Genomic DNA, 27,205 nt, shown 5'->3' on the forward strand with positions numbered 1-27,205 from the left:
ATCTTCCTCCACTCTTGTATGTCACCCTATGCTCCTCCCTCTTGTTAAAATATGTATTCACCACAGCCATGTCCATCCTTTTTGCAAAATCCACTACCATCTGACCTTCTGCATTCCTTTGTTTAACACCATACCTACCCATCACTTCCTCATCCCCTCTGTTCCCTTCACCAACATGTCCATTGAAATCTGCTCCAATCACCACTCTCTCACCCTTGGGTACAGTCATCACCACTTCATCCAATTCACTCCAAAATTTTTCTTTGTCATCCATTGCACACCCAACTTATGGAGCATATGCACTAACAACATTCATCATTACACCATCAATTTCCAGCTTCATAAACATCACTCTATCTGACACTCTTTTCACCTCCAAAACACTCTCAGCATACTGTTCCTTCAGAATAACTCCTACGCCATTTCTCCTCCCATCCACACCATGATAAAACAATTTGAACCCACCTCCGATACACCTATCCTTACTCTCCTTCAATCTGGTCTCTTGCACACACAATATACCAACCTTCCTTCTGTCCATCATATCAGCTAGCTCTCTCCCTATACCAGTCATACTGCCAACATTCAAAGTTCCGACCCTCACTACCAAAGTCCTAGCCTTTCTCCTCTCTTCCTCCCTTCGGCCATGTCTTCCGCCTCTCCTCCTCCTTCGGCCAACAGTAGCCCAATTTCCGCCAACACCCTGTAGGCTAACAGTACTGGTGGCAGTCGTTGTTAACCCGGGCCTCGACTGATCCGGTATAAAAATTTTTCTTGGTGTCTGTATGAAAATGTTTTGGCGAAGTTTTACACCGGATGCCCTTCCTGACGCAACCCTCCCCATTTATCCGGGCTTGGGACCGGCACAAAGAAATGCACTGGCTTGTGCATCCCCAGAAAATGCAAGTAATATATATATATATATATATATATATATATATATATATATATATATATATAATTAAAACGCTAGAGCAAAAGAAACACCCAATTTCTTTACTGCTAGTTGTGAATTCTGACTTTTGCAAGTATGACATCTTGATGTTTACTTTTGTTTTAAATTATTCACATTCATTTGTTCAATATTAGGAGCATATTTTATATTTATTGGTCAGAAGAAAAATAAGGCAGATGCATAAAGTCGTTGTTTATTATTTGGATAACAACAGCTGAACAACTTTTGTACTGACAGTATCCTGCTATCTCCCTTGTTTTAACGTTATTTACTTCTGCTTGTTATGGAATGCAGATATATTACTTTTTTGTATCTTGTTCTTTCTTCATCAACAATGTAGAAAGCATATGTACAAGGACGTTCTCTCATTTTTTATATATCTGCTCTCGATGAGCAACTTTCATGTTCTTATTTACTCTTAACATAAAAAAGTATAAATACAGGAAGGATGTAATTTAACAGATACTTATAATGAGTAACTTTCATACTTTTATTTCTTTTGTTATTTTCTTTATTCACATCTGCTTGTTAAAAAATGAAGCATACATTTTATGTTTTTGTCAGCTGATGAGCATGTAATAGGAATCTATTGCTAAAGAAGAGCTAATGTTTGTGTAAAGTAACATTGTATTTACAGTGCAACTGCACTGTGTTTTCCATGTTGTTTAATTGTGAATATGGTAAGTACTGCTGCTATAAATTAACATATTTAAATAAGCTCCAAGCACTAATGATGCTGACAGCAAACACAATAATGTAGGAAGAAGAATAAGTAAAAGAAGGTTCTAGGCCCATTATGTGCGCCCAGGTCTGTGGCTATACCCTTTGCAACCTTGAATCCCCTGCTTCCTGATCCATTTCCAACTTGTTCCATGGCCCATGAATCATGCAGTAGTACTATCTTCCACAAATTCTGCTGGTATTACTTTCAAAGAACTTACCACCTGCCAGGCTGTGTTACAGAAGGATAAACTATTAACTTTGAATCAGATTACCTGAATTGATTAATGACCAGGGTGCTGAAATAGCCCGGTAGGGAAGCATAGGAGTAAGCCGAAAATGCTGACTCACCTACTTGGGGGAGGGGTGCTGGTGGTCCACTGACTGTTTCACCTAAAAGTCTGTGTTTGCACACAGTGAAACAGCAGTTACCAGAGATGTGAGTTTGTTTTACCAAACCAGTGACTGCAGCCCTTTTTAACATATGAGTGGGAGTTCTCACATGCAGGGGGAAGACATAGTAGGTACTTGCAGTGACATAGATACCCATGTTAGCCACCAGTCTATGGGGGGGATTAGGGACTCATGGAAAACGAATGATGCTTGCATGAATGACAAGTCTCCACAATCAGCTCTCACACTATGGAATGATGGAAAACAAATGGGTTTATTGATAGCAGAGGGCTGATGACCATCTGGCAGTATGGGGGACAAATAACATAAAAAGACCTTAGCACCTTCTCATCAAAATAGTACCCCCCTATATTTGATATTAGTCTAGATTCTACTCTCTGCTCTCAGTGATCTTCATCTCACTTCCTTCCTGTTTTCTGAGTTCTGCTTCTTCATTTTTCTCCTGACTATCCTGTGCACCCTTATCATATTCTTCACTTTGCCTTCTCATAGATGTACAGATTTAGTCCACTTAGCCTTTCCTTACAAGTGAGTACCTTTACCCTCCTTTGGTGACTATTTTCTATGCTCTTTCCACTAATCACATTTTTCTTTCACTCAGTCATTGCTTCTAGAATTGGTCAGAGTACTCTAGATGCCACCTATCTAGAGCCCTGTATAAGGACAGAATGTTTTCTGCATCCCGTAAACATTCCCTTATCAATGTACTGTAGCATCTTATTTGTTGTTGTCACTAATCATCTGACTGCACTAGTTTGCATGGTTCAACACTGCTGTATTTAAATACCCAAGACCAATTTCATCCTCCATCTTTTCTTGTTCTCTTCCACTTACCTGGAGAGTCACCCTGGGATTTTGAACAAACACACTTCCTTACCAGCATAGTGTCCACTACCCTCCCTCTGACAGTCTGTCAAAGCTCAAAACTCCATCCACTGCCCGTCTATGAGGGTGAAGGGCCAATCATCTGGCAGGCTAAGATAGACCTTCACACTCACAGAGCCATTTCTGTTTTTTTTTTTTTTTGTGTGTCCCATTCAGAGAACAATCTCTCGGGATATTGCTTCTCTCTCTCTGGGTGATATCAGCTGCGGAACTCAGATAAGAAACTCCTTTTGTGTTTTATTTCCTCCTTCTGCCCTTTTCTATCAGTGCCGGAATAGTGCATTTTACTGACTTTATTATTTTTTCTTGAGTAAAATTTGTATATACTTTTAGTGGTTTTAGTGGTTTCTCTTTATTTTAATGTGTTTATGTGGATTTTCATCCCTTTAAAGTGTTTTACAGCTATTTCTGATTGTTTAGCTGAGTTTCTGCACTAAAGATACGTTAGTGCAGTTCCTGTCATTGCCTAGTGTTGCCAGAACTGCTAGTAATTTGTGGCTGTTATTTCTGTTGATTAAAAGCTTCTTTTGAACGTTTTTTTTTCATTGAGGGTATGATTATTTGAGGTAGCTGAACACATTTACAGTGTCTTAAACATTTTTTTCTAAATCACAATTTGGGTGCCATTTTGTTTGCAAAACGTTTCTAAAAGGATTTTTTCTTAAGTTTATATTTAATTCCTTGTCTAAAGTTTAGATTAATTGTTATTTGATGTATTTGAGTAGATTTACAACTTTTTAAATGAATTTCTTATTTAAATCGTGATTTTGGTGACATTTTGTTTATCTGATTTTTATGACAGGAATTTTAGTTAATAGTATACTTAATGTTTGGTCTTGGGCTGTTTTAGGCTGTTTCTATATATGTTAGGCTAAAATAGCCTTTATTTATTTATATTGGAGGGTATATATGATGGTGCTTTGTGCTTGTTTATTGAAATTGCTGTCTTTTTTTCCCAAAATACAGTATTCATTATTGAGTCCCCATAGAAGTAGACTTCAATTTGCTATTTAAAGGGAACTTTGTTGGATTTGTCCATTTGCGTCTGGACTGACCATGCAACTAGTATTTTGTATTGATCTGGCTATTTTTTTCTTCATCTTGATGGACTCAGGTACACCCCCATCTTCCCCTTTTGCACCTAAAAAATGAAAGAATAAATTGAAAAAAAATATATTCAAATTACAGCTTGTGACCTGCAGTAGCCTTAGCTTCGGGCAGGTTATTAGACCACTCAACTTCTGTTACCTCCAGGTTCTCAGTTGTGGTCATAGTATCACAACTGTGCATGACATGCGGGTAGGATGCATCCTCCAGGGCTGTACTATTGCCTGCTTCAGGTATGGAGAACCAAACCCTTTAAGTGCAGGGGGCATCAGTGGTGCAGAATCTATTACCAGTATTGATACTTCCCCCATGGGGATTCTCCCACCATTGTAGTGTATGCAAAAAAACAGACAGAAGTCCCATCAGGTGGTGGGAAAGCAGCCTTTGACTGGTTTCCACCTGAGATGGTGGCTATGGCTAGATCCACTGTTCAGGCAGTTGATTACAGGGTGCATACATGGGTTATGAATAACACTGGTGCTTCCACTTCTGGTCAATCTGCTAAGGATCCTCTTTTTGAAGGAGATCCTGAGTCTGCAGACTCTGACCTGTTTGAGTCATATCAAGTGGTTTCCTCTGATGATAAACAGGTACAGGTAACTAAACAGATGATTTCTTTTTCCAAAACGTGGACTAAATTTAGAGATGTATTCAATTATGAGCAATCATCAGCTGCCCTTGAGCTTAACAGGGATTATGATCTCACGAAAGATGAAGCCCCAGACATTGAGACTTTCCTTCATTGATCTCAGCATTAGAAGATGTCTTCAAGAAGGCTTGTAGTTTTCCTCTGGTTACTGAGGCTTTGCCTAAGAAAGTGTTTAAGAAATTTAGGATATGCACAGCCTTGCCTGGCCTCCAAGCTCCTTTGTCTGTAAACCCTGATTCTGAGTCATCAGTGGCTTTTGCTAATAAGAGGACCATCTTTTCTTATAACCCATTTCATTAAGATAAACTAGTCAAGTGACTAGGTGGGAGGGTGGCCTAATGGTTAAGGTGTTTGCCTTACAAACATAAGGTGCAGGGTTTGAGTCTCACAAGGGATAATTGGCTAAGCTTAAACTGTCTCGCAAGAGCAGTTAGCCTAATACTAATCTATGAACCTATTAAAGTGTTTAACTACCAGTATTTTATGTGGAAGTTTGTGCTGAGATGCATGTATGCTTTAGACAAATGTGCTGCCTTGTTGCCAGCAGAGCAAAGGGTTAAATGAATTTCTTATTTAAATCGTGATTTTGGTGACATTTTGTTTATCTGATTTTTATGACAGGAATTTTACTTAATAGTATACTTAATGTTTGGTCTTGGGCTGTTTTAGGCTGTTTCTATATATGTTAGGTTAAAATAGCCTTTATTTATTTATATTGGAGGGTATATATGATGGTGCTTTGTGCTTGTTTACTGAAATTGCTGTCTTTTTTCCCCAAAATACAGTATTCATTATTGAGTCCCCATAGAAGTAGACTTCAATTTGCTATTGAATTGCTATTGCAATGTTTCTCCGGTGTAAAAACATGCTTTAAAAAGTGCCTTGGAGGAGACTGATACTATTTCTAGAAACATAGAATTGTCAGTGGTGATAATGAGGTATGCATAGTTCCACTCCCAGAATTTTTCTGATGAGTTAAAGATGAGATTTCGAATGCTTCTCGAGTCTGATTTTGTGTTTGGTACAGCAGGTAATCAGATCCTTAAACAGAGAAATGATACAGGTAAATTGATGCAAAGGGTATCGAAAATGTTTTGTATTCTGACGTTCTCCTCCTTTAAGGAATATAACTTTTGATGGTTTAACAAACAGAAGCCTCAGCTGAACAAGAACCAAAGCAATAAAAGGAAACATAATGACAACAACTCCTCCAAGCCAAACAAGAAGGGCTTCTTTCCTAAAAAGGATACCACCCCTACCAACTTATAACTGTGTCAAGGCATGGCAACCACCTTTATCAAGTTTCCTGTAGTGTGCCTCATCATCAAGTTAGCTCTCAACAAGATGGCCTGGCCATCAGTGGTTTCCAACAAATCGGTGCTAAATCTTGTTGGCAGGTGTTACAGATGGTAGTAGAAAGAACATCCATCTCTGTTCGGGGGGGGGGGTTCCCCCTCATCTGCTGAACCAGACTTTGTTATTCCCTCCATTCTCCAGCAAATGCTGGACTCAGGGGTCATAGAACCAGTCCCTCCTTTGTAAAGAATGAGAAGATTCTACTCCAGAATATTCTTGGTTCCCAAAAAAGAGCAGTCATGGAGATCTGTGTTGGAACTTTCTTTTCTGAATATGTTTGTCAAGGTCTCCAAGTTCAAGATGCTCATCCTGCAGACAGTGCTTCTTTTTTTCCAGACAATTGCTTTCTTGGTGTCCCAGGACATGAAGAATGCCTATCATTATATCCCCATTTCTCATCAATTTATTTTTTATTTTATTTTTTATTTTACATTTGTTGACCGGGAGGATCCGACTGGATGCATGTCCATTTTCAGCGGAGGAAAGCTCCAAAACACAGGTTACAAAACACTTAACTAAACAATGAAGCAAAATATACATTCAAAATAAGAGCATTCTAAGTTATTCTTTCTAATTTATTTTAAATGTAAGAGGGGTAGGATAGTAAGGAGATGTAGAATATTCATGAGTTATAGACAGTTATTACATTCTAGAGTGGACTATAGATGAGTTTTTAGCTGAGCTTTAAATTGACTTAAAGTAGAGATGGATATAATATCATGGGGAAGTTTGTTCCAAATTTTACCTGCAGCGTTGGAGAGAAGGAAGTCTCCAGCAGAGTTATTAGTTTTGAGTGTTTGGATTAGAGGATTATTACAAAGGGAAGTAGTGCTTTGAGGGAAGGAGCATATTCAGGGTTATATATGATTTTGTGAGTAAGGACTAGTAGGTTGAAAGTAATTAGGTTAGGAAGCTCAGACCAGTTGAGTTTATGATTGTAGCATTTAGGAGGTGAGTCTGGGCAATGGCCATTTTAGCTTGGGGGTCAGGAAGCTTTTTATTTTATATAAAGAGCCTAGCTTTTGTTAATGGTCTTAATTATTTGGTTTGTATATCAAATTTTAGTTTGTTGTCTATGGTTACCCCTAGTAATTTTGTCGAGAGGTCTGGAGAAATTATAGTCCCATCCTTAGCTTGGATAGTAAAGTTAATTTTTGTTGGAAGAAACAAAACATTTTTTTTTGGATTGAGAATCAAGCCAGTTTTCTATTTTGCTGAAAGTAGACTAACAGTTGTAAATCTGAAGGGTAGTACCAGAGCAGATTAACGTGGAATCATCTGCATATTGTATACAACTGGCATTAGGAGTAACTGTATGCAGATCATTGATAAAATGGAAAATAATAGAATAGATCCTCTGCCATAAGACTGCTTGTTTTCTGCCAGATAGATAGGAACTAAACCATTGTACAGCAATGGTGTCAAGACCTAGGGAAGGCAATGTATTGATTAAAAGTTTATGATCCACCATATCAAAGGCCTTTGACAGATCCAGAAATAGTGCTGATGAGAGATTGTTATTATTGGAGTTTATGGTATTTGAAAAGACAAGGAGGGCTGAGGTGGTACTGTGGAGAGGTCTGAAACCATGTTGGGTATCAGCCAGTAGTTGGTTGACCATTAGGTGTTTCATGAACTGTTTCTGAACACATTTTTCCATTATTTTTGCTAAAGGGAAAGTATGGATATGGGCCTATAGTTAGAAAGATCAGTGGAAGTGCCTCCCTTGTGGAGAGGAATTACATATGATATCTTGCAACAGGTTGAAAGGTAAGTAGGGGAATATTTTTAGTGTTCGAGGGTCAGAGGTATGAAGGCTAGGTGGTAATTGATTAGACAGAGTTTGTATTGTCTCAGTGAAGAAGTTTTATCAATGAGTGTGGCAACCAGGATGAAGAAGTTGATTTAGTCCAGCCCAGAATTTTGTGGACAGTTTTGGTGGTCGGTTTGCAATTTACAATAGTATTGTCTTTTATCTAGTAATATTTGCCTTTTAGTTTCATTCCTAAGTTGTCTGTATTTACTTTGGTCCAAAGGAGTTTTTCTAAGTTTTATTTTCAATCTTGTTTCTTTTGAAAGCCAAGGAACATCTACAGCTTTGGGGTAGATGTTTTAGTAATGTCCAGTTACATGAAGATAGTTCTAGTTGTAATTTAGTTAAGTCAAGTTTCTTTTTGTTTCTTACAGTTCTGATTGTGGGTTGCATGCGAATGGCTATCTTATGCTTAATGATGTAGGTAAATAGTTTGCTTGAAAGAGTAAAAGTTAATATGTGAGGAAGGAGCTGAGGGGCACAGGTATTCCAATCTATGTTAAAGTCTCCGAGAACTAAGGTCTCTTGGAAGTGAGTTGATATCCAGTGAAGGGTGTTCTATATTATTTGATAAATTTATTGCTGTTAATCTGAATTAGTATTTCTGCATTGTTAAATTGAGGTGGTTGCAAAACTCAATTCAGAAGAAATGAGATTTGTTGTGTCTGGTTTGCCATTTGGAATGTCCACTGCACTGTGAGTGTTTATCAAATGCCTCACTCTGATAGTGGCCCACTGTTGGACTTTGACCATTCACATCTTTCCATATGCAGATAACTTGCTGATCCATGCACAGTCTGAATCCAGGTGTTTGGAATCACTAGAGAAGATCGTGACCTTACTCTCCCATCTGTGGTTCAAGTTGAACCTCCAAAAGTCATGTCTGACACCCTCGCAAAAACTTGTCTTTCTGGGGTGCTTAATTGACTCCAACAAGAGAATAACCTTTCTGCCTGAAGACAAGGACCTGTCATATTAGAAGCTGTTTCTGAAATTCTCCAAGAGAAATTTCACCTTGGTGAAAGACTCCTAAAAATTCTTGTACTGATAGCATCCATGATTCTCATGATAGCATTGGCTCACCTTCACATGAGAAAAATTCAGTGGTACGTCCAAAATTATTGGACCCAACACTTCATTCCCTAGAATCCCAGTTGCAAGTGCTTCCCTTCATTAGATGAAAATGACAGTGGTGGAGAGAACAGTTGAGTATCAGTCCAGGGCTTCCTTTCTCCCCTTTGGTACCACAACAATCTATCTAGGCAGATTTGACAGCCTTTGCCAGGGGAGTTGTGTCAATTGGGATGCAAGTGCAAGCCACTTGGGAGCCCAAGGACACATTGAAGCACATTAATATAAAAAGGATATATTGGCAGTGATTCACGCTTTGAAGGTCCTTCACCATTTTTGGACTTTGGGTTCTGTTCTAGTGGTTATGGACAACACCACAGTGATATGGTACCTCAACAAACAAGGGAATTTGAGGTCTTACCCTCTGTGCTGGTTGGCAATAATAGCTTGGGAGTGGGCTTTTCAGAATTCTGTGACTATTCAGATATTATACATCCCATTATAGCAGAACATTGTGGCAGGCAGCTTAAGCAGATCCTGGGTATATCAGCATGAATGGGTATTGGAAGCTCAAGGAACTGCTATTCCAGGATCTAGTCCAAATATGGGGAATACCTCAAATAGATCGGTTGACCTCCTTTCAAAACAGACAGCTGTATAAATTCTGTTCCAGACAGTCTTGCAACCATGCTTGGAGGGAAGATGCATTCTTGTTCCCTTGCTTGGGAGTGTTTCTGTATGCATTTCAATCCTTTCCACTATTTCACAAGGTCTTTCTGGACTCGGGGTCAAAGAACTGGTCCCTTCTTCAAAAAGAATGAGAGGTTTCAACTCCAGAATTTTCTCGGTTCCCAAAAAAGAGCAGCAGTCGTGGAAAATTGTGTTGAGCCTTTCTTTTCTAAATATGTTTGCCAAGGTCCCCAATTTCAAGACACTCACCCTGCATGCAGCGGAGTTCAATGAGAAATATCAAAGATCATTGTGATGACCCCCTATTGGCTCAGGCAATCTTGTTTCTCGCAATTCATGGTACTGGCCAAAGGCAATTACCACAGACTTCCTCACATGTTGGACCTGTTTGCACAGTCTCAGGGGCAACTGTTGCTCCCTAATTTGGAAAACTTCAGTTGACAGCCTGGATGCTTCAATCTTGACTCTGTTTAAGCAGTTGACTCATGAAAATTTGCAGCAGGAGTTAAAGGAGGCCAGAAAACCTGCTGCTAGATAATATTTTATGTTTACAAATGGATGAGGTTTTCTAAGAGGTCCCTAAATGAAAAGAGAGGGTCAGTTGAGGTTAATATCCCTCTGGTCTTGAAATACTTGTGTAAGTTACTTCAGGATGGCTTATTGTATGCATCTATTAAAATGCATTTATTAGTCATCTCTGCTTATCTCCCAGTAGGTCCCCCTCTTTCAGCTTCTCTTTTGGCAAACAGTTCAAGAAAAAGAATGATGCATATAAGTCTTCCTTGCAAACAAATTTCTTCTTTGGGGGACCTCAGTTATGTTCTTGAAAAATTGACCTTACCACCTTTTGAACCAGCAGCACAAGCTGATCTCAATTTCTTAACATGAAAAATATTTTGTTTATTGCTCTGACATCTGCAAATTGAATTTTCTCAGCAGCAAGCTCTCAGTGTGGCACAACCTTATTTGATTTTCCACAGAGATAGGGTTGTGTTACACACTAATCCTTCTTTTGTGCCGAAAGAGGTTTCCGAGTTTATACTCAGACTATTAATCTTCCTGTGTTCTTTCCAGAACCTAAGAATAAGGGAGAGAGGATACTTCGTACCCTGAAGTTGCATAGGCAGCTCAGGTACTACGTTGACAGAAAAAAGTCCTTCAGGAAAGGCAAAAGGCTTTTTATTTCCTACACAGGGTCAAAGAAGTGTCAACCTGTCTCTAAGCAAAACATTGCATGTCGATCGCCTCTGGCAGTGTATTTTGTTGCATGCACTATGGCAAGGCAAATCCAGGCATGGTGTAAAAGCACATTCCACTAGGGTGTTTTCCTCTTCAGTGACATACTGAAAACGAGTGGACCCTAGAAGTATTCTAGAGACAGCAATATGGTCCTGTGTCCATACCTTAATGAAGAACTACAAACTGGATGCTTTTTCTAGATCCAGAGCAGGCTTCATGTGGACTGTTCTCCATGGGTTCCTGGACCCTTATCCTTCCTCTCCCAGGTTGGGTAAGCTTTGGGAATCTAACTATACAGCAGTAAGGCAGTAACTTTGTTTAACATAGTGCAGTTATGTAAGTTCCACATACCTGTAATAGTAGATGTTCATAGAACACACTGCCTTACTGGCAGCACCACTTCCACCATCCCCCTTTTGTTGGATGTATATAGTTGGTTGTTTAGGTTGTTGTTATGTTTTTGTTCGGGGACCTTTCTATGTGTGTGTGTGTGTGTGTGTGTGTGTGTGTGTGTGTGTGTGTGTGTGTGTGTGTGTGTGTGTGTGTGTGTTGCATTTGGTAAGGAGCAGTATGTTTCTGTAAAGCTTGTGTTCTCATCTGCTCTTTCTGTTGGACTCTGTGAGTGTGAAGGGCTATCCTGGTCCTACCAGATGACTGGCCTTTTTCACTGATAGACAGGCAGTGTGATGAGTTCTGATTCTGATAGACTGCCAGAGGGAGGGTAGAAGGGCACTACAATCCATATGCCAGTAAGGTGGAGTGTTATATAAACATCTACTGTTACAGGTAAGTGGAACTTAGACAACTGTGCTACTCTGATCTCAAAGTGTGTTTCTTTGCAGTAACATTTAGCTTTGACTACTCACTTTCTTTTCTAGTTTCTTCAGGCCCTGACTTAGGCTGCCCAGCCTTCGATTACCACTGACCATATCCCAGTTTTGCAAACAAGTATTGCAATTAAGTTTGCATTGTTAGACAATCTCTACATGACCTTTGACTTAAATACATGCATATATATATATATATATATATATATATATATATATATATATATATATATATATATATATATATATATATATATGTATATATATATATATTGAACAGTTCAGGACACAGTGCTGACCCCTGATATACACCACTGTTGACCAGCATATTTATAGTCCTCATCTGTTTCTTTCATGTTAGCCACCTCTGTACCCAACTTCCAGTCATATGCAAGAAGCACGTTTAGTGCAGAGGATTAAGGCTGTGAACTGCTGATGAACTTTATTCACTTTTTTTATTCCTTCAGTCTCTGCATGCTGTGTGATCCTGATCAAGTTACTTAATTCTTGCCAATATCTCCCAATTGTTTTCCATCAATGACACAATCTTTAAGAGACAGGGAGAGATACAGTGCAGGTACTAATCCCAAAAAGGAGATGCTCGCTCCCCACAGTCCTCATTCAGTAAACAGTATACTCACACTGCACAGTGCACTACTACCACCATGTTAGCTTATGCTGATGTGGTTTATTTATCCAAGCCTGCTAGGCAACACACCACGACAATTCAGCATCTCAGTCATATAATAACACACATGCCTACACCATTCACCCATGGCAATGTTTTGGCCATACATATCTCTGTAATTAGATGTACAGACTCCACCATCATCAGGCTGGACAAGAATGAGGTGAAAGTAAGCTGTCTTTCCAGGGCCAGAATTCATGATGTAATGAGAGTTCTTAGGTATCTCCCAGTAAATATGAATATATTCTGATAATCACTCATGCAAGGGTGAATGAGTGTGTGTGAAACAAAAGCGTTTATTTTAAGTATTGGATTAAACGTTTGATAATTTTTCCGTGTGGAGTGTTTTCAGTTTTAGCGTATGTTTTTGATGTCTCAGAAGATAATTAGATTGGGCTTAATTTGAAGACTAATAGAGAAGTGCTATGTTTTCTTTTGCTTCTCTTACTCATGTGACATTTATGATAACTATGAAATAGTCAGTCTCGGACAGTATGAAAACAAACACTGGTGAACATAAGCAAAAAAAATAAATAAATAAATAAAAATAACAGATGGGTGGGAAAATGGAAATTCACCCCAGGTCTGGCCCCCAGGTCTCTGACAGAGGCAGACAGTAATGCTCAAACTAACCTAAACATACCCTGCACATAACCTCTAGAAACTTCTTAAGTAGCATACCCCCTCATAAGAAACACCCATGATACATAATGACACAACTGGATTGTGTGGTCTTCTTACAGTTGGGCTCCAAATCAGACATTTTACATTAAGAATTTTTTTCTGCACTCTTATGGTAGACGTGTGCTGATCTAAACCCATCTGAGTTGGGGATTGCTGGTGGAAGGCTTATTGTGTACTTTCCTGACTGGTAGGTAGGTAGCTTAAAACATGTTCCTTTTTACCTGTACATAAGCTTAGCATTTGCACAAAGCTGCTCTCTGCTCAGCTGCAGTTAGCAGTGCTTTGTATATACACAAATGCCTTGGAGATAACATTTCCCTAGAATATGCCTTGGAGATAAAATTTCCCTAGAATAACTATCACTGAATACCCAGTCCCCTGCTGCTCTAGGAGTAACTGAGTTGTGCACTGAGCAACATCACTCTGTTGGTTAACCTTAGATTACACAAAGTATAGTTCCCACTCATAGTCTCTGTGCTACCAGCATAGTCCAGTCTATTCCTTTCCCTGATAAAACCCACAGTAAGAACCTGATATCATGGATGGCAGTTTCCTACCATCTCAGTAGCCAGCCTGATGGACATGGGCATCCTGAGGCATTGTAGCAATTGCCTCATGCATACTGACACCCACGTAATCCTGAAACAAACAAGCAAATACTATATGTGAGAGATGTAGTTATACTATGAAAATGAGACAAGACTCTAATATAAAGGCATATCGAATGCCAAACAGGTTGTCAGCATACAGACATCACATCCCACACTAAATAAGGATTTGACACTTAAATCCACAGTAGCTTACCAAAAACTCCATGGGCTCCCAAATGCCAACAACAAATGCAACACATAATACACACAACAGTGTCTCAACAACCAAGCTCATGAGGCCAAACACCACAAAAGCTAACATACTGATCATAGTAAACTCCATAGTGAAATACACAGATGTCCCCCTCAACGGGCTGGATAAGAAGGTTATGGTTAGCTGCCTGTCAGATGCCAGCATCCATCAGATCACACAAGCACTCAAGTCACTTAGCCACAAGTACCAGTATGCCTCTGTCATAATCCATGTGGGTGTGAATGACCCGAGACATGTTGCCCTGTACTGAATGCATAGAGACATGATCTCAGATTATGTATTACAGGGAGGTATGAGCCTAGCCTTAAGCAGCATTCTACTTTCACCAAGGAAGATGCCACAATACAAACAAAAATGTTTGACTTTAACAATTGTTAGTCCAAGGGGATTCAATATTTGTCAGCCTGGGAGGACATAATCGACAGACCATGGTCTTTTGCCAGAGACGGTGTGCACCTGTCTCCCCTAGGTTTTTGGATACTGGTAACAGATTTAGCCATCCCTATAGTGCCTTTTTTAGGCAGTGTTAAAGTAACCAACCTCCCAACATAACAAAATCTTCTCTTGATAAGGTCACGGTACTGCTGCTCAATACCAGGAGCCTAAACAAGAAACTGAATTGCCTAGAAGCACTCCGCACCTTGGAAAATGTTGATGTCAGAGCAGTCACTGAGACATGGTTCAAAGACGCAGAAAGCACCCTGGTCGTGCAAGGCTGCAATACCTTCCATATGTTCAGACCATGAACTGAGCAAGAAAAAAACAAATGAAAAGATGTAGCCATCTTCATAAAGGATATGTACACCTCAAGACTGATCGAACAGTACAACTTTCTTGAGCAACTCCATATCCAACTAACAATATGCAAAATCCCCTAAAGCATCATCTCTAGCTATAGGTTCCCCATCATGAATCAGGAAAAACATACCACACACCTGTACTTACTGAAGTCACTCACCATGTAGCCCAATACCTTACCCATGGGTGATTTTAACTATCCTACCATTGACTGGGGAACATACAGTACCTCTAACATGCAGGCTCAGATGTTCTTGGACTTTGCTAATACAAATGCTCTGGAACAGCTGATTGGCACACTCTCTAGTTGCTCAAATATCCTGTGTAATGTCCTCTTTTGTAAGATTAGACCACATAACTGTCTCCTTTGAAATAAATATAAGGCCAGATACCCCATTAAGCTTGAAAACACTAAAGAATGTCTCCAAGACAAATTATCTCCTACTAAGTGATGGCAGAGGAAAACACAGAATCCTACGCAGAGGTGTACACCAGTATACACTTAAGCAATTGTATAAAATTGGCAGAACTGGACTGGTTAAACCCAGTTCCTGCAGGAAAAACAAACCACCCTGGTGGACTCCTGGTATATACAGGCTATACAACAAAAGAAAGAAACTAATGTTCAAAATAAGTGGGAACAGGCTCAGCAGAAGGAAAAATTTCTCACTAGTCTAAACAAACAAATCACAGATATGGTCAAGTCTTCGAAAGTGAATTATGAAGCAAAAATAGCATCCCTAGCCAAGGAAAATCACAACGCATTTTTTAACTATGTCTGACATCTTAAGGGAATATCCAGCTATGCACAGAGCTGGTTGTGGATGGTGCAATGCATTCTCAACCGAAGGAAAGAGCCAACCTGCTATCTGATAGATTTGGATTAAACTTCACCCCCCTGTCCCCACTGATCATTCACCAAAGTGCACCTGCCACCATTACTCAGCCTATTATCTCAAGAAAGCAGGTCATCTCTGTGCTCTCTAAGGCTAAAAACACATCATCAATGGGCCCTGACAACACCTCAGGTTGCCTTTTAAATAACTTAAAATATGACCTAGCAGACCAACTTGGATCCCTATTTAACCAAAGCTTCTAGACAGGCTATGTTCCAGCAGAATGGAAGACAGCAACAGTCATCCCTCTGCACAAGGGAGAACCATCAACTGACTCAGGGCAATTATAGACCCATAAGCCTGACTAGCCTTATCTCTAAAACCATGGAAAGAATCATCATGGACCTTATCAATAAGGATATAGGTAATCTCCAGACTCTGACCCAACCCAATTTGGATTCATTAAGGGTAGATCATGTCTGTTAAATCTGGTTGACTTCTTCAAGAAGGTCACCAAGGCCATGGATGAGGGAAAGCTGTGCATACCACCTACAATGACCTGGCCAAGGCATTTGACACAATTCCACACTCAAGTATTATAGAAAAACTCTCTGAACTGAGCATAAACCCCTACATCACCAGCCGTGTAGCCAAATGGCTCACCAACATGATGGACATGGGCGTCCTGAGGCAATGTAGCATTGTCTCATGCATATTGACAACCACTTAATCCTGAAACAAATTGGTTGAATTTACCTCTAGCAAGAGGCCAATCACCAGTGACGTACAGCAGGGTTCTGTACTAGCTCTCTCCTTTTTGGTATTTATTTCTCAGAAGTTAAGGCAAACGTAGATGGCCTTTGGCTTACCAAGTTTGTGGATGACTGCAAACTGGAGACAATCACTGAATGCCTGAACAGTACTGATGTACTGCAGAAAGTATTAATGCAGACAAATGATTGGTGCCAGAGCCATGGATTGAAGTTAAATGCAAAAAGAATGGATAATTGTTCTCTTTGGGAATGCAAATACCCCAGCTGATTACAATATAGACAGCACCATCCTCACGGTAGACCCTCTGGTATGTGATTTGAGTACTCAGGTTGACAGTAATCTGAACTTCAACCACCATGTGTCCACAGTGGTGAGAAAGTCCTTCTGTGTGGCACAACTCATAAATAAGGGCATGGGATCCAGATCAAAGGACATTATAATTCCATCGTACTTGACATTCATCACACCAGTAATTGAGTACAATGCACCCTTTTGCATGTAGCTCACCAGACATCTACAATAGCTGGAATGACTCCAGAGGATTCTCACCAGGAAGATACAGGGTATAAAAACTAAGTTGTATGTGGAAAGATTAAAAACCCTATCACTATAGTCTATCTCATACAGACTACTAAGGGGTGATGTGTGCTTGGCCTATAGGGTGGTCTCCGGTCCAGCCCTGATGGAAATGTTACACATTTGTAAATCAAACCACACGAGGGTCACTCGTTCCAGGGATCTTAACCTAGCCTCTGACATAAATAAATTTTGTTAGAGTGATAGATACATATCTCAGAGCCTACCGTTTCTCTGGAACAGGCTTCCAGTTCATGTGAAGCAAAGCCCTTCTGATCCTCTTTAAGAGCAACCTAGATCAATGGATGGGTAATTGTAAATTTACTCCTGGGGTGTCACCCCTGTCCCTCATGGACAGAGGCAGTCGATATTAGATACTGTAGGCTCATACCTCTGTGAACTTTGTTAATATAGCTATTGAAATTGGGAAACTAGGGTTAAATATAACTAGGCTTGTAAAGGGCTCTTGGGCCATTAGACTAGTAATCTCCTATGAATTTATGGATTCCACAGCTAGGTTTTTAAAGGCCCTGGTGCTCCTTAGCCTATTATATAGCTATGAGCCTAAGACACGGTGATGGGAGTTGACTTCTGATCATAAAGACTTGTAACAATTACCAGAGAAATGCTTGCTGCATGAGAGCTGTGAGCAAAATAATCCCAGGAAAGTAAAACATGGATGTGTGTGCTGAGTAGTTGTTGGCGGAAGTGGATTGAAAAATGATTCACTTGGCTGAACATGTGAAAACAGTAGCAGAAACAGTTTGATTCATAAAGGCATTGGAGGGGCATGACAGGTTCAGGATCACATACAAAATAAGAGTCCGAAACTTAAAGCTAGAAAATAGACTGGAACGGGGAAGTGGTTTGGGAGAAAGTATATTTTAAAAAGCTGAGACTATGAGTTTTGTTCATTCTCCCTACAACTATGTGGGTTTTCTTAAGTCATTCTGAGCCTCTTCCACCTGCCAAAACATTATTATTAGTGACTGCACTTAATTATCCCTAGATATAGTCCTTACTATTGCCCTTGTGACCTGTGATACTACCAGACATGATCTACGTGCGCTAGTCCATTTACCTAGTTTAACAAGTAATTAAATAAATAAAAATAGACTTTCAGAAATAGTTATGTGTGGGGTAGAGTGTCAGTAATGACATTTCTAAGGAGAAAGCTGAGATTGTAAAGGAAGTTTAATAGTTTTGTGTGGTTTTGTGAAAACACATTGCCTGTAACAAAGTATGAGAATTAACTGGTTAAGGAACTGTAACCATTCAGAGCGAGTGCAGGTGATGACTGGAAGAAGCCCATGAAGAAGGAAAAGGGTAATATGAGGCTAGAAAAGATAACGTAGGTTAGACATTTTTCATGTTCTTTTTGCCACCCTCCCTCCAACTCTTCCCAAAACAATTAAGGACAGCAAGACTGACTGTTTTGTCCAAAAGTTCATGGCATCTGAGAGCACAGGGCATGCGAGCTGAGAACTGAGGATTGTCATGAGTCAGAAGATTTACCAGGATTCATGTTTCAAAATGAAACTGCTTTTTAGTGGTATGGTCTGCTCCATGCTGACTGCAACAAGTCCCAGAAAAGCTAGAATGTGTAAAATACTTAACTTACAAAATATTTTTAGATTTTATTTATTTATTTATTTTTTTAAGTTTGTTAACCAAGGTAGAGCATTGATCCACCTAGACCATTTGCATGCTCAACAGGGTGGAAATACAACAAACGCATACCTCTCAAACTCAAACTTAGAGTAAGAAATCTGGACAAAATCATAAATAATGGGGAAACAAAGGCCCAAACTTGGGACAATTTTTAAATATTGCTCTTACAAACTTAGAAAGTTGACAGACTAACAGGTTATGCATTTACACAATTTTCTGAAGGATATGAAATCTGAAACTCAACTGCCTGCCATTATTTTCTGACTTCAGTATTTAATGATTTGCTAGAAAACCACAATTTTATCATAAACAGGCCAAAAATATGAGGTAAAAATCTGGACATTCTGCAAAATTCTGGACAGTTGAGAGGTATGAACCAAAGAAAGAATCAATTTTAATTAATATCAGTGCAACAAGAGAGCAAGTATAAGTCAGGATAACAGGTAGCATAAATGAACACAGTCAAGCTGATATAATACAATAATTCATTCAGTAAGAATAGTAGCTTTATACTGTCACATTGTCATATAGCGTGCTACAACAGAATAACAAAGAACTTACAGTGCATACTTTTGCTGAGCATGATGGGATGGGAAAGAAGTTGGAGCATGAGTCAAATAAGGGGAAGAAGGAAATAGGCAGAAACAGAAAAGAGAGAATAAAAAGTGTGTCTGTGTGAGTTTGGGGGGAATTCTCAGATCTGGAAGATCAGGGCAGTAGTACAGGTGTTTGAGAATATGTTGACTGGTAAGCCAGGGTGTACTCCCCTGATAAAGCACCATATAAACAGTGGCCCCAGTGGCCCATCAAATAGACTCTTTATTGAGAACCTGAAAGAGTTACGCAGACCATGAGTGAGAAACTACAGGTTATTTTGGATCTGGGCGTAATCCAGGCATTCAGTAGTTTACTTCTGTTTTAACATGTCTCCTGACAAAATATAAGCCAATAAATAAACATATTGCTTTATTTTTAATAAGTTCAAATACATGACTCTGCATATTAGCTTATGAAGTTTGCAGTTCTGTCCTAAAGATTGGTGATCATTCTGTAGGCAATAACTCTGGCTATTGTGCTCAGCTCCTAGCATCTCTGACATTAAAGTTTAGTTTTATAATATAAGTTCAGTATTACTTATAGTGCTCAGTCTCCATTATAAGATAAACCTACAGTGTTCAGCTTCTAGCAACTGTTCTACTGTGTGAGCAAGTGACTTGTAGAGTACTAGGAGTAAATGACCTGTACTGTACTAGCAGTTCTAACTGTACAAATTATTGTGTGAAATTACCAGTACTAAGTACAATATATCTTAAGTCCATCTTTTCATTAAGTATTGCTAGATTAGCTACCATCTAACCAAATCTCTGAGTATCACTCTAAATATTTTACCCACAAATCTTCAGGGCCTCCTATAGTAGTCTCCTATAATAACACAGTAATAACACCAGCTCTAGTCCTTCATCTTCTGGCAATATGGTTTAGCAGTGCGTTCCACTCCATCTGGTGCCTCTCTATTCACATTTGGCGTTGTAAGGCAGGTAGAAACTGCATTATGCTTACTGACAGTTCACTGCTTCTACCAGTTGACAGTACAACCTGTAACACAAGTAGATCTTTAAGAAACATGAAGGCAAGTTTCGTCCATCAGACCACCATTGGTAAGTGAAGTAACACTGAATCTATGAGGAAAAATAACTGGTTAGGAATCTGAAAATCAGGCAGTAGGAATAAAAAGTAAAGCACTGCAAAAGGGTCAGTGCAGTTTATTCAAAGTCAAAGTGAGCTTTATTGTTATTTAGACTCAACAAGGGTAGCCTAAACTAAACTGCATGCATCAGTCTCAATACTGAAATGACAATTACACACATACTAATTACATATACCACATGCAACATACATAACATTAACTTTAAGTTACACTATTTTACTACATACTACTATAAATTATTGTGTACAGTTTTTAGCTGCTGAGTGATTGATTATTGCACATTTATTTATTGCATACTTATTTTCTGATATTTTAGAATAGCTAGCAGATAAATGTTGCATTTGATTGACATTGTAAACAGATAACTACAAGTGAGCATCTCATAATGTCTATTGCAGCACCATAATAGTTTGACCGACAGAAGACCTTGTCAATGACTAACATTCCTGAGATTGCTTCCAGAGTTCAAGAACCTAATCGTCTGTGGGAAGAATTTGTTCCTGAACCTGGTTGTTTTACAGTGCATGTTGCGGTATCATCTGCCAGATAACAAGCTTGTAAACAGACCATAGGCAGGGCATGTAGAATTATTAGCTGTTTTCATGGCCTTGTTGTAGCAACATGTCGGATATAGACAATGTATCACTGGGAAGTTGGAACCTGTTATTCTCTCAGCGATCTTCACCACCCTCTGTAGGGCTTTTTGATCTGCAACTGAACAGCCCCCGTACCACATCGTGAAGTTGCTCATTAGGATGCTTTCTATGGCACTCCTGTAGAAGGTCATAAGGATTGAGGGTGGTAGATTAGCATTCCTTAACCTCTGCAGAAAATGGGGGGCAGCCACGATGGTGCAGCGGTTAGCGTTGCCGCCTCACAACAAGAGGTTCTCTGGCTTGATCTGTGGCTGGGGTGCCTTCTGTGCGGAGTCTGCATGTCCTCCCTGTGGTCGCGTGGGTTTCCTCCCACATCCCAAAGACATGCTGTAGGTGGACTGGACACTGTAAATTGGCCCTAGGTGTGAGTGCGTGCATGTGTGTGCCTTCTGTGGATGGTTGGGCGCTGGGCTGGCAACTCGACACCGTAAAACTCCACTGCCAATCATGAGCAGACAGGTGATCCACTGTGGTGACCCCTAACCAGGAAAAGCCGAAAGAAGAAGAACCTCTGCAGAAAATGCAGGCATTGGTGGGTTTTCTTGACTATGTGACTGGTGTTTAATGACCAGGGTAAGTCCTCCACAATGTGGACTCCCATGAATTTTGTGCTACTTATTTCCACCCTCTCCATTAATCATGAGTGGAGAGTGAGCTGGATGGGTTCTCCTGAAGTCTATTATGATGTCCTTGGTTTTGGTGACATTGAGATCAATGTTGTGCCTAGCAGACTAGTCAATCAGTAGATTCATGTTTTCTATGTATGCTCTTTCATTTTCATTACTGATGAGGCCCACAACTGTGGCGTCATCTGCAGACTTGATGATGTGATTGGTATTAAATCTGGCTATACAGTCATGAGTGTTAGTATGGTGAACAATAGTGGACTACTTTGTTAATTGTGACATTTCTTGAGGATTTCCTGCCCACACATACTTTTTGTGGTCTTTCGATCAAAAAGTCCAGTATCCAGTTGCACATGTGGTTACTGATGCCTAGATGCATGTTTCTCGATTAACTGTTGTGAGGTAACTGCGCTGAATGTTTAACTAAAGTCAATAAACAGCATCCTAACATAACTGTCCTTATTCTCCAGGTGTGCCATTGTGAGATGTGCAACTGAAATGGCATCGGCCATGGAGCGATGGGCACAATGTGCAAACTGTAGTGAGTTGAGTGTAGCTGGTAGTTTTGCTGACAGGTGTTTTTTGACCAGTCTTTCAAAACTTTTCATGACAGTGGATATGAGGGCTACTGGTTTGTAATCATTCAGGCTTGAGGGAGTTGTATTATGTTTACTTTTTGAAGCATTTTGGTACTATTGCTTGGACAAGGGAGGTGTCAAAAATGTTCATGAGTACAGTGATTAGTTGTTCAACACAGTCCTTTATTACCCTTCTCAGGATGTTGTCTGGTACAGCAGCCTTCCTGGGGTTCATGTGTTACAGGGTTTTCCTCACGTCATCTGTGGTTAGACTGAGCACTTCATCCTATGGACTTGTTGGAAGTGTCACTGCCTTTGGGCAGTTCTCCTCAAATCTGCTGTAAAAGATGTTTAGTCTATCCGGGAATTCTATGCTGTCCCCACATTTAGCTGATAGTGGTTTGTATTCTGTAATGGCATTTATGCCCTGCTACATGCTCCTGGAGTCCCTTGTATCAGTGAAGTGGCTCTGGACCTTCCTTCCATAGGCCTTATTGCTTCCCTTATTCCTCCATTCAGATTTGCCCTAGCCACTCTGAGAGCTTCCTTGTCTTCCATTTTGAGTGCCTCCTTTTGTTCCCTCAGAGGCTCATATACTTTGTGAGTCAAGGTTTCTGATTTGCTCTTATTATGATATTTTTCTTAGTCATCACATCATCTACACATTTGCAAATATATGCCATCACCGTTTCTTCACATTCGTCCAAGTCATAGCCGGCCTTAGGCATAGGCCAACTAGGCGGCTGCCTAGGGCGCCGCTCTAGCAGGGGCACTTTTACAGTATTTATTTGGTGTAGGTAGACCAGGATGGGGGCACCAGGTGGTGTGATAGGGGGCGCTGTGGAGCCCTTTTGCCTAGGGCAGCAGCTGACCTAAGGCCGCTCCTGGTCCAAGTTAATTTGTTGATTAGTTGTTGCAGCCTTCCTAAATATGCATCGGTTAGTGTTATCAAAACACTGTTGGATTGCTTCAATTGCTCCATTTGGCCACACCTTCACTTGCTTCACAGTGGATTTTTCTTTGACTAGTGCAGGCTTTTTATGCTGGTACCAGCATTATGGCAATGTGATCAGAGTTGCCCAAGTACGGAAGCTGAACAGCTTTATATTCCATCTTTATGTTGGTGAAGACTTTGTCCAAGTTGTTATTACCCCTTGTTGCAAAACCCACATATTGATAGTAGTGTGATAGCATTGATTTAAAATCTGCCTGTTTGAAATCTCCTGCAATAATGTGTGCAAAATCTGGGTTTTTATTCTGTAGCTCACACCTTGAGATATGCAGTCTATAGTGTTTGTACCTGGTGGGATGTGAGAGAACACTGACAAAGAATGAGTCTTGAGCACAGTATTTTTATAAGATTTCAGAGGGTACAGTCCTGCCCTCTTATTTATCCAAATGCTTCCATGCACAAAGTAGAATTTATCTTTTTCCCTTGAATTGGAAAAGTGTGTTACTACATTATTTTCTATTCAGCTCAGAGAACTAGCTTCAGAAATGCTGCTGAGGCATTTTTTTACACAAGATGCTAACACAAGCATTTCTTCTTCAGCTCTGATGTTACATGTTATTTATGTTCTTTGGTGATAAAAGACTATTGTTACTACAACTACATTTGATATCTATTTGGCTGTACTATTCAGTGACAAAAATTTCATGAGAATTGGCAACATACAACAGTAATACAACAGCTGACAGAGTTTTATATAATCAAATTTGTAGAAACTGTCATGTATCTTAAATAACACAGCACTCATATACAAGGCACAATATGTGCGCCTATCCTTTATTCTTTAAACAGCATATAAAAGTAAAAACAATACATATGTTCCTATCCTTCAGTGTGTATAGATATATGTATATTTTATTTTTTATTCTTTTTCTATGTGCTAAGAATGTTTCTGATTGAAGATTATAGATTAATACGTTTATGAGATTTTCGTAACAGAATATTCACTGCTACTATAGCATGTCAAGTGTGTGTGTTAGTGTGATACCCTTTGTTCCAGTCTGCTGACTCGTAGCTGACAGAATTGCATGCTAGGTTTACTCTATTAACAGGCTAAAAGTGTATTTTCTGAGAGCTGCAGCTAGTCTCATAACCGGTTTACATTACCTTTTTAGAGGAATTAATTCCAGTCAATTAAATGTTCATTTATATTAATAGCTATGCTTTGATAGATAGAGGAATTTATATAAGAACTATTTTATAATCTTGTCCCAACTGAAGCCTTTTTAACCAGGCAATGCATTTGCCTGCAGCTTTTATTATTTTATGTTTTCAGCCACCACAGACATCTATAGAAATGGTTGTCCACACATACTATCCAAGAAGATTTTGTAAGCTGGTGTCTCAGTTTGAATATTCCAGTACTATAACAGTAAACATTGTAAATCCGCAACACCACATCAATCACAACACACCACTGTGTCCATAACTTATGTTGCGGATATAAAGAAAATTTACCCAGTTTCTTAGTACCTAGTCTAAAAGATCCTATCTTTCAGTAAACAAGGCAACACCTACTCCCTCTCAACTCACATATGCAGAAATCTCTATGGCTCATCAGAGAATCAGTGGGAAGGCAGCCCTGAGCCCATAAATTGGAGTTGGAGTTGGGAGGGTGGGGTGGGGTGGGGTTGGGAGGGTGGCGTAATGTTTAAGGTGTTTGCCTTGCAAGCACAAGGTGCAGGGTTTGAATCTCACAAGGGATGATTGGCTAGGCTTAAAATGGCTCACAAAGGCAGTTAGCTTAGTACTAATCTATGAACCTATAAGGCCGACTAAATCTGCTTCCACACAAAGAAATGTTTTATTCATGAGTGACCCCATAGTTTGGCATACAGGCTTCACACACACACACCAGAATGGACAAGAATTGGGTGACTATAAGTTGCTTGTCATGTGTCAAGATCTGTGTGTCACAAGGGCCCTAAGGTTCCTTAATCCACAAAGATAGGACTATGACTTAATGGTGGACTGTTTGGGAGTTAATCTCCTGTGGTGCTTCACCCAGAAGGACAAGCAGAAAGACATGATGAAGCTTACTATGTATGTGTTAGGAGCAAGAAAGACACTGTTCTAGAGAAGTATCTTGCCTTTACCTTAAATGATACTTAAACCAAGACAAGATAAAAAGTGTGTCATTTTAAGGGGATCCACTATGTGTCAGTCTGGGATGAGATGGTATACAAGACTTCCTGTTTCAGCATGGATGATTTACGCCTCTTGTATCAGGGCTTCTGCACACTGGCTAAAGCATTTGCTGCCCCACAGTGCCTTTTTAGGCAGAGTCCCCTACAGGACATTTCAACTTGGCAAACTCAAAATCATGCTTGAACATCATGGTGGCACTACTTAGTGCTAGGAGTTAAAACAGATGCCAGAACTTGAGGCTTTCCAGCAACTCTGACATATTCATATTTGTATAGATACTAAAACATGGTTTCAGTACAATGACAGAATTCCCTCTTCACTGGCGCTTAGTGCCAATCATACCTTTAGGCTGTTGAGAAATTGTATTGGAGCATCTGTATATGTCAGAAACACCATCACTTCATGTCAGATTATCCAAAACCCTAATTTGGAGCTCATAGAGACCCAAAATACCCTTAACAAATCCAGTTATCTTTGCTAGCTAGAGATCTTTATCAATGTCCCCACAAGCCATGGACATTTGCATAACACCACTGAGGGTATAAATATTAAGCCAAACATAATCTTGAATAGAGGGCTTCAGTTATTCAAGCATTGGATGGCATACTTGCACCTCTAAAATCAATATGCTTAGTATTTCCTACAGCCAATGCACCAGAACAAATTGTAAGACTTCCCTAATGGAGGTTCTAATATATCTGACCTGGTTCTCACTAACTTAGCTTTAACTTGTTCCTCACCTAACATCTCTTTATCCCTGGTTAAATATGACCACAAATCATAGTATGTGAATACTAGGTTAACTTCCCAGAATGGCCATATTAAGCGTAGGCAATAAACCTGTATCATGAGCCTATGAGGGGAAGACTTTAACCATCACACCCTTTACTTGTATCAAGATTAACATCCCAGATGGGACTCAAACCTGCAATCCTTGGCTTAGGAGGCCAGTGCCTCCACTATAAAATGTATTTTAATTGTATTCTGCCTGACGTTTTTGAAATTATATAACTTAAAAGATTTTTTTGTACTGCATGTACTGGAGACTTTCTCCCCAGGCATCTGCTGAAAAGGGGCCTTTGTGCCTAGCCAGACTTCCCTGTTCAACAATTGTAAAATAAATAAATAAATATTAGTACCCCTTGTAAAATATTATTAGCACTGTAAAATATTATTAGCAGAGAGCTAGGCTGACAGACAGACACCGTACTACTGTATCTGTTAATATTTATTTGTATTAGTACAAATTCTTGCCAAACAGTTAATACTGTCAGAGTTATTTCAATTCTATTATAACACGGCTGGACACAAAGTAAAGACCGATGAACACTCAGTTCAAAAACGTCACTTAAGAGTGAAATATACTGTACAGTTTATATACTCTTTTCAACCAATGTTATTTTTAATGTTCTTGTGACTTGTTCTTCGGGTTTCTGTTTGAGTCATGAACAAGTCCATGGTTATTTCTAGCCTGGACACTTTCTTATGTCCTTCTTTGGTGCTGTATCTGAAGACTTCACAAAAAGTCTCTCCATGTCATCTTTGTGCCACTTGAAGTGTCTGTATTTTATTTCATTTATTTCTGCATCTGAAAGCTCAAAGAATTTCAACTTCCTTCTTCTATAACAGGATGCACATTAAGCCCACAGCTATATGTTATTAATATCTAAACTGAACATTTACAAGAAATTAACTGTTCTTGCAAAGCAAGCCATATTATTTTGAAAACTGCTGTTTGGCCTTGCACATTTCCTTCACTGTACACACAGTATAATTTTGGGGAAAGCATTTTAATTTATGCAATCTATATCAATTCCCCCTTTTTAATTAAAACCAAGAAAATTGTAAGACAATTTACAACAC

This window comes from Protopterus annectens, chromosome 14.part0, assembly GCF_019279795.1.
Source record: "Protopterus annectens isolate FY-2018-M chromosome 14.part0, PAN1.0, whole genome shotgun sequence".
Taxonomy (NCBI): domain Eukaryota; kingdom Metazoa; phylum Chordata; order Ceratodontiformes; family Protopteridae; genus Protopterus; species Protopterus annectens.